This window comes from Balearica regulorum, chromosome 2, assembly GCF_011004875.1.
Source record: "Balearica regulorum gibbericeps isolate bBalReg1 chromosome 2, bBalReg1.pri, whole genome shotgun sequence".
In the NCBI taxonomy this organism is placed as follows: domain Eukaryota; kingdom Metazoa; phylum Chordata; class Aves; order Gruiformes; family Gruidae; genus Balearica; species Balearica regulorum.
This window is the reverse complement of record NC_046185.1, coordinates 57,986,657-57,994,334: the sequence shown is the minus strand read 5'-3', so window position 1 is coordinate 57,994,334 and position 7,678 is coordinate 57,986,657. Positions and strand designations below refer to the sequence as shown.

General features: G+C 45.3%; 1 protein-coding gene across 3 annotated transcripts in view; it reads left to right on the top strand.

Moving 5' to 3' along the window:
- The first annotated feature begins 96 nt into the window (after positions 1-96).
- Positions 97-7,678, top strand: part of MPPE1 (metallophosphoesterase 1) — a 34,191-nt gene continuing 26,609 nt past the window's right edge. For 2 of the 3 annotated variants that reach the window (XM_075744491.1, XM_075744494.1), the window contains exon 1: positions 97-225. The gene's annotated coding sequence lies outside the window, so the exon portion shown is untranslated. Of the gene's footprint in view, positions 226-4,784; positions 4,877-7,678 lie in introns of those variants that run through there. The other variant, XM_075744493.1, reaches the window with a different exon arrangement.

Below are 7,678 nucleotides of genomic sequence, written 5' to 3'. Positions count from 1 at the left end.
TGGGGGCCCGGCTCCCCGCCGAAGAGCGGCTGCGGAGGAGGGTGTCCGGCGCGCACACCGCCGCCCTCCCGCCCGCTCGGTGCGCCGCGGCCGCCGCTGTCACTCTGCGCCCCGGCGCCGCCCCGCCGAGGGGAGCGGGGCGGAGGGAGGTGGCCCGGCGGCTGCTACGATCAATGGGGAAGGCGGGCTGCAGCGCGGCGCCTGGCTGCTGGGCGCTGACTTTAGGTGAGCCCCGGGGGCGGAGAAGGGCCGGGAGAGGCGGGGGGTGCTATGGAGAAGAGCGGCGAGGCAGCGGAGAGCAGGATGTGGCGGGGAGGCCGCCGGCCCGGCCTGCCCCGCGCCGCCGCCGCCATCGCCATCGCCATCGCCGTGGCCATGGCCCGGCCGGGAGCCCCGCCTGACATGGCGCCGCGGCCGTTACCGCTGGCCGGGCCAGGCCCCCCGGCCTGGAGCTGGGGCGTTGTTGTTTCCTCCGAGATAACGAGCTGCCGTTCCCTCAAGCCCGAGCGGCCCTCAGGGCTCTCGAGCGCTGCCTGCGGGAGCTGCCTGTCAGCCGGGGCCGGGAGGCCCGGGGCCTGCCTCCGCGTCGGAGGCGAAGGGCGATCCCGGGGAATGGGAGGCCGGCCGTCGGCGTTATCGGATCTTTGGGGGAAAAGCTGACGGCTAGCATCAGCCAGCTCAGGAATGAAGGGGAAAAGTGTGGGAAAAGTGGCCTCTGGAGTGGAAAGGCAGTTCAGATTTTTAATTTCAGCAGCTCATTAGTGCTTGGGAATCAAATACATTGCCCGTTAGATTTGTCACTTGGCTTTGTACGTCATTTTGGATTTGTCAGGGATGAGAAGAAGAGAATTAAGAACCTGCTGTTCCAGAAACCATATAGCCAAATTACCATGCATTTGAGCCAGCAGAGTAGGGGACTGGTGGCAGACAGCTGAGCGATTCTAGATCCACCTTGTAGAAGAGCGGCCTACAATGAATACGTGCTTACGCAATAGAGCAACCGGTCTGTAATACTTAAAACACTGAGTGCTAGGAACGTACACTTTATCTGCTGAAGTGAGGCTTTTCCAAATGACATCTGATGCACATCGGTGCTGAATCGGACAAAAAGGAGTCCAGGGATTGAGTGCATGAGTGAAAAAGGCATTAAATACATCAGGTGTATGAAATTTGTTATTGTCTTTCAGCACCTGTTTTGTGGTCAATGGTTTCATTTTCAGTGATCTTTCAGGGGTAGAACAGAGATGCTTTAGTGGTGACCGCATTTACATTAAGAAAATTGCATAACACCACCACTTACTATCTCTGATGTGAACACAAAATAAATCGTTAATTTTCTAGGGACTAGACTAAGTTTAATGGGCATAGGTATTCTGTATAACCTAACAGACCCTAAGTCTACATCTGTTTTCTTCCTTGTTTATCTTGTAGGACACAGATGACTTTGGGATGAGAGGGATATAACACTCCTGTCATATGTAGTTCACAAAAATAATAGACACTTTTTAAAATAAAAGGCTTGGACCTTTTCCTTCTAAAATAAGTGACAAAATTTCACAGACTGTAGTGCAAGAATTCAACTTCATTCTTTGAATTTCTAAGCTGCACTGTGGCAGTGGATACCACAAAGACAGCAAGGCTGTCAGTCTACTTAGCAAAACATTTTCTAGGTGCCATTTTGAATCAGAAAAAAACCCAGTAACAAACCCTGAGAAGGTGAATTAACTAATAAGTGAAGTTTAAAAGTTTGTTGAAAGTATGAAATTTTGTTTAAAGAAATCCCCACCAAATGTTTGTCAGTCTTTCTGCTGACTAACTATTCTAAGTCACTTGTTTCCTCCGACCACGTATCTGCTTCGTCCTCACATAGGATTAATTTCATTAAGCACAATAACCCTACAAACATGTAATGTAATTTGGAATAGTGTGGAACAGAATTCCTCTGGATTCTTCCTTAATCTGGGTTTCCTCCAGGTTTTAGAATTTTGTGCTTTTTATTGATGCTATGCTCAGCATAACTTGAGGTGGCATCAGGACCTTCCCTAGAGAGTTTCTGTGCTGGGGCAGATGGGTAGACATATTTACATATTGTGTGTACTGGTGAGATGTAGTGAAAACAGCTTAAACTTTGGCAAATAAGAAAATCTACAGCTAACCATGGCTTTGCATTCTAGGGAGCATCTTAGACGAAGTGTTTTCTGTTTTTTTCCTTGAAAGATGAAGTTTTAGTTACTGAATTGGCCAACAGTAAAACAGTCTATAGCTTTTGCTGAAACCAGCTAGTTACTATTCTGATGTAGAGCATATGGTTTCCTCCCTTGTGTCTCAGGTCCGCTGCAAAGCCTGGAGATTTGTTGTGATTAGGCTGCCGCAGGGGCATTTGAAAGGTCTGTTTAACTCATGTTTTAAAAACAGGGCAGTGTGAATGATAGTGTAGTGGGCAGGATGCAGAAATACCCTCACTGAAGGTAATTGTGGAAAATGGTCATCACAGAGAAATACTGTTGCAAAGGAGGGGAAGTCCTCTCCTCGATATTTTTCTAAGCTAGGAGTATGTCCTCTTTCTAAGTGATGTCTGAGCGACATTTGGAAAATAAGCAACTCCATCTGGCTCAGTAAAATTTCCCCAACCTTTGCTGCGTTCTGCTGGTAGAATATTAGTAAAAGGATCACCAAAGGCTGAACTTGAGAGGCTAAAATGTCAACTGAATGAACCCTCTGTTTTTACAGATTCATTCCAGCTATGTGGCTCATGCAGGTAGAAGATTTAAAACAGAACTAAAAGGCCAGGAAATAATACTTCTTAGAAAATCAGTGGCTGCAGCTAGTGTTTTAAGGCCCTTCAAAATACTTTGCAAAAAAAAATGCAGCTGCCTGTAAAGCCCATAAACAGAAGGCAATATTTCTCTTCATCATTCTCCTAGTCTGTGACAACAGTTTTTATTACTGTTCTGAAGTTTTTTTAAGCCTTCCTTAGCCTAGACCTGCCAGGCAGCATGAGCTTCCTCCTTTGAGCTGCTGAGTAATTTTGAACGTCCCTTCACCTCTGAGCAGGTCGAGACTGCTCTCTCCCTTGCTGGATCAGACTCTTGGCTCATCTTTCATAACTGCCAAGGTCTTTCATAACCTCTGATCTTTCATAACCCCACACACTAGCCAGTTCCTCTCACTTGCCTTTCATAACCTACACACATGCCACGTGTTTAATCTCATCCACTTGGAATAGGCCTGTCCTGGATGAACTTGAAATACTTGTGTTTCTTGGGTGCTTTGTCTGTCTGAATCCTGAGCCCTGACTAGATTAGTGTAGAGGTCAGACTTCCTTCCCTGAAACAACGAACGCTCAGTGAAGGGGAAAACCCATTCCCTCTGACCTCAGAGCAGAAAATGGAGCGTAGTCGTGGATTTCCATCTCTCCCGGGGTGTGAATCCCTTGTCAGCTTAGGTGTGGCTCAGCTGGAGGTGGTAGTCTCCTTCACTTCCCATCCTAAACCACTGCACAGCATTCATCGGCATGGCTGCTCTGCATGCCACCCAGAGATCCCTGTTGCAGTCTGCTCGGTCCATAGAGCAAAAAGCAGAGTCACTCAGAGGGGAAGCTGCTGCAGCTGAAATTGGTTTAATTATGCCTCAGCTGACAGCTTGCCATTCTCTTCTTCGACAGTAATTGCACACTGCAGTGATGCAATAAAATCGGTTGTAGTTTTTGCAGAGGGAGGGTGACCTCTCTGTACCTAGCTGGCCAGTGACATGGCTTCCGCAGATGTCTTCCAGTGTGGATCCTTGTCACTTCACAGGTTTGACAGATGATCTCTTAATAGGGAATTAAATGGGAGAACAAGTGGCTAACAGCTTTAATAAAAAGAGAGAGGGGAAAAAAAAAAAAAAAAGAAAAAGGAAGTAATCTTTTGGAATTATTAGCCTGAGTGTGAAAGAGCATTTCCTCAGCATGACAGCCAGAGGCTTGCTGCGCTGTTATTAAAGCACTTCAGTGGGAATCCAGGCAGATGGTCTTTTTACACAGCATAGGATTATATTGGATTAGTCATATAAAATTGTTGTTTACTGTCTCTAGCCCTGGAGCTTTTATCAGTGTCTCATGACAAATGATGTTTGAATCTGCCTTTAAGAGGTAGCCCAGATGACAAGCTTTTTGACTGTGCAAACTACTACAATATTGTAGTAGTTTAGTGCAATCATAATGTTGCAGTGAGAGATTTTATAGCTGATAAAAGAGGATGTTTGGCCCAGATTTTTCTTTTGCCTTTTGGGTGTACAAGAAGGGAAGGTAAATTGTAAGGAAATGCTCTCTCTTCTTGCTGGACTCCCTAGAAGAGCTGTGCTGATCCCCCTTCTGCTTCATCAGAGACAAACAGCAATTATTAACACTGGCACCTTTTTCATAATGCTCACTAATGACTCATTAATGACATAACACTTGATTAATGCACAATTCTAAGTAGTGTATTAGACGTTTCCTGTGTTCCCTTTCTGTCATACAGAGTCGTACTCTGACTACCTTTCTTCTCTACTTCCAGAAGGCCCAGGGATCACTGCTTGGACTCCCTCCACATTTTTCCTCCGGCCACAAACTAACCAAAAGATAGGCTCAAACATGCAGTGCAGATGTTTCCCTTCATAGCTGCCCTGGGGGCTGGTTAATGTGGAAATCAGAGTTTTGGCTTCAAGGTCTGACAGACAGCTCTACTGGTAAAATGGCATCCTTCAGTGTTCTCTGGAGTTTTCAAACTGGCTCTGTCATCCCGGGAAATTTTCCCTTCCAGGAGGTGTGGCTGTGAGAGCTTTCCTGGGGTGCAAGTCCTTTGATTCTCCACTGAGATGTTTTTTCTTCTCTGGAGGGAGTTCTATGGACAAGGTAATACAGTCCCAAGCTGTTACTCTTTTTCCTAGACCATGTCTGTGGGTGTAGAATAATACATGGTAAAGGTCTTTTTTCCCTGGCCTTGAAGTAGAAGTGGCAGACCGTCTCTGCCACATGCATGCCAGTATTGGTTTTTGAACATTATGCACTGAAAATACTAAAAATAGTACACACACCTCCCACTCCCAACTAGTATTGTAACCAGATGTTTCTGTCACTGAAGGTGATACAGAACATCTGTCAGTGTGCTCTGGCAGGGATCCCTGTAGCTTAATTTGATTTAAGAATATGACCTCTGTTTGGTTTTGTCAGCTTTAAGATTAAACTGATTCTTATGAGAAAAGATTTCTTGTTTCTAATTCTGCAAACAGTCATCTTAAATCCAATCAAATCTTGGTGCTTTTTGTCTTGATATGCAGGAAATGTTCACGTTTTGAACTGAATTATCAACTTTTGCATTTAGCTGTCTTCTGTGGTTGGGCCAAGGCTCTGCAAGGCCAAACTGCTTCTCCGTGTTTCAGGGAAGGCTCCTGAACACAAATGGGGTTATTACTTCCTGACCCAAGCTCAAACAAGAAGGAGAAAGAGCCTTTTTCCCATGTTGGCCATCTTGTTTGAGATTGTTCTGTGATTTTTCAGCCGGCATTTATTAAGATTGGCAGCACCAATTGTGCCAAAGAATGTAACAGGCAGAAAGACTGCACAAGCTTTGCCATCTTCTGTCCTGAAAGGGACGCAGGAGTCATTGCTGACACAAGTGGTGGATGGAATACGAGAGAGATTCATTTGGGGCAGGTGAAATTTTTCTGTGTTTTTACAAAGGCATGTAGATTTTCATGGGAGAATTTTAATTCCTGGAAAATCTCATGAGGATAGTAGGTCTCTGAGGTTTGAAAGGACACGTACTGCCCTTTAATCTGTGCGGAAAAAAGCTATGCTTGGAGTTACTGTAGGATTGCATCAAGTAATTCCATGCTCATATATTTTCTGACAAATCAATTATTTTGGTGCACATGTAGCTGAAAAAAAAAGTGCTATGGGTCACATTCCTGCTGTTTGGCAGTAAGTAGCAGGCTCAGCACCGCTGGAATCAATGATATTTTCATTCGTGTGTGCCAGTGTGAAATGTGTCTCTCTCCATGCCAAGCTGAGTTAGAAACAAAAATGCAAGGAAAAAAGAACATGTTCAACAGACCCGCTGAATAACAGTGTACTAAAATGTTTCTGCTGTAAGTGTTTACGGTGGAAAGTAAATATCTTAGTGGCATTTCATACATTTACTGCCACAGAGAAGTTATTTAAAAATCATGTATTAGTACCTCTGGAAAAAGAACATGTTTCCTAATCAAGTACACAGAAGTCTTTTATCATTTGTATAAACTGTGGTTTGTATATACGTGCAGGCTAACATTATCTTTTGATTTTTGGATGCTTCAAAATCTGATGTCCACTGCTACTCAGCCTTGGGCCATTTTTTCAGATCTATCAAGTATCTTTAATTTGGAAGAACAGATGTTCATTTTGAAGAGGAGCCGCTCAAAATCAGTGACCACTTTTGAAAATGTTTGATCGTAATGTGCATGATAAAATCTACAAGACCTTCAGCTGTAGCTTTTCCCAAGAGTTTGAAGATACAAATAGGGTTTTTTTGGTGTCATTTGGATCAGCACTTGTTTGATAAAATCTGAATCTTACACAAACTCCTTGCAAGTCTAGCTGCATAGTTGAGAAACTTGCTGTTGCGTGTTTCCTCCATCTATCTTCAATTTCCATGCCAGCCATGGAAGAGCAGGACAGAGGAGCTGAGAAACTGCAGCTCAGTTTCTAGGTCAGAAATTGGGAATTGTTGTTTCCTTTTTAGCTCTGTTGGCTCATTTCCCAACTTTCCTGTGTGCTGCTTTCCAGCCCCTATATGAATAGAGAAGATGGTCTACTGGTAACAATTTTTGAGTTCTGAAAATATTTGGGTCTTAAAAGGGTGCCTAGCTGCTACATTGTTGTTGTGGTGGGTTGACCCTGGCTGGAGGTCAGGTGCCCACCAAGCCCCTCTATCGCTCATTACTCCGCTCCTCAGCTGGACAGGGAGGGGAGAAAAATAAGATGAAAAAAACCTCATGGATCGAGATAAAGGCAGTTTAATACAGCAAAAGCAAAAGGCTGCTTGTGTAGGCAAAGGAAAACCAAAAGATTTATTCTCTACTTCCCATCAGCAGGTGATGTCCAGCCACTTCTCAGGAAGCAGGGGTTCAGTACGCATAGCGGTTGCTCTAGAAGACAATCATAAATAATGAATGACCCCTCTCTTCCTCCTCCTTTCTCTCAGCTTTTGTTGCTGAGCAGACATCATATGGTATGGAATATCCCTTTGGGTCAGCTGTCCTGGCTGTGTCTTCTCCTAAGATCTTGCCCACCCCCAGCCTACTGCTGAGCAGGGAATATTGGAGAGACAGCCCCGGTGCTGTGCCAGCACTGCTCAGCAGTGGCCAAAACACTGGTGTATTATCAACACCTTGCTGGCTGCCGATACACAGCACAGCACGGGGAGGGCTGCTGTGGAGAAAATTAACTCCGTCTCAGCCAGACCCAAACCAGTTGTCAACTGGGTAAGCAGGAGAGTGGCAGTGTGCCCAGAACTAGTTGTTGTGTTTGTAGAAGGGCTAGGGAAACAGGGTCTGCAGGTTTCACATCTGAGAATAACCCAAGACCTATCGTGGGCTTGTTTTCTCTGCTGCTTGTGACCTGTCTAGGTTGCTCTCTGAGTGCTGCCCAGTGCTGCCCTTTCCACGCCTGCTCTAG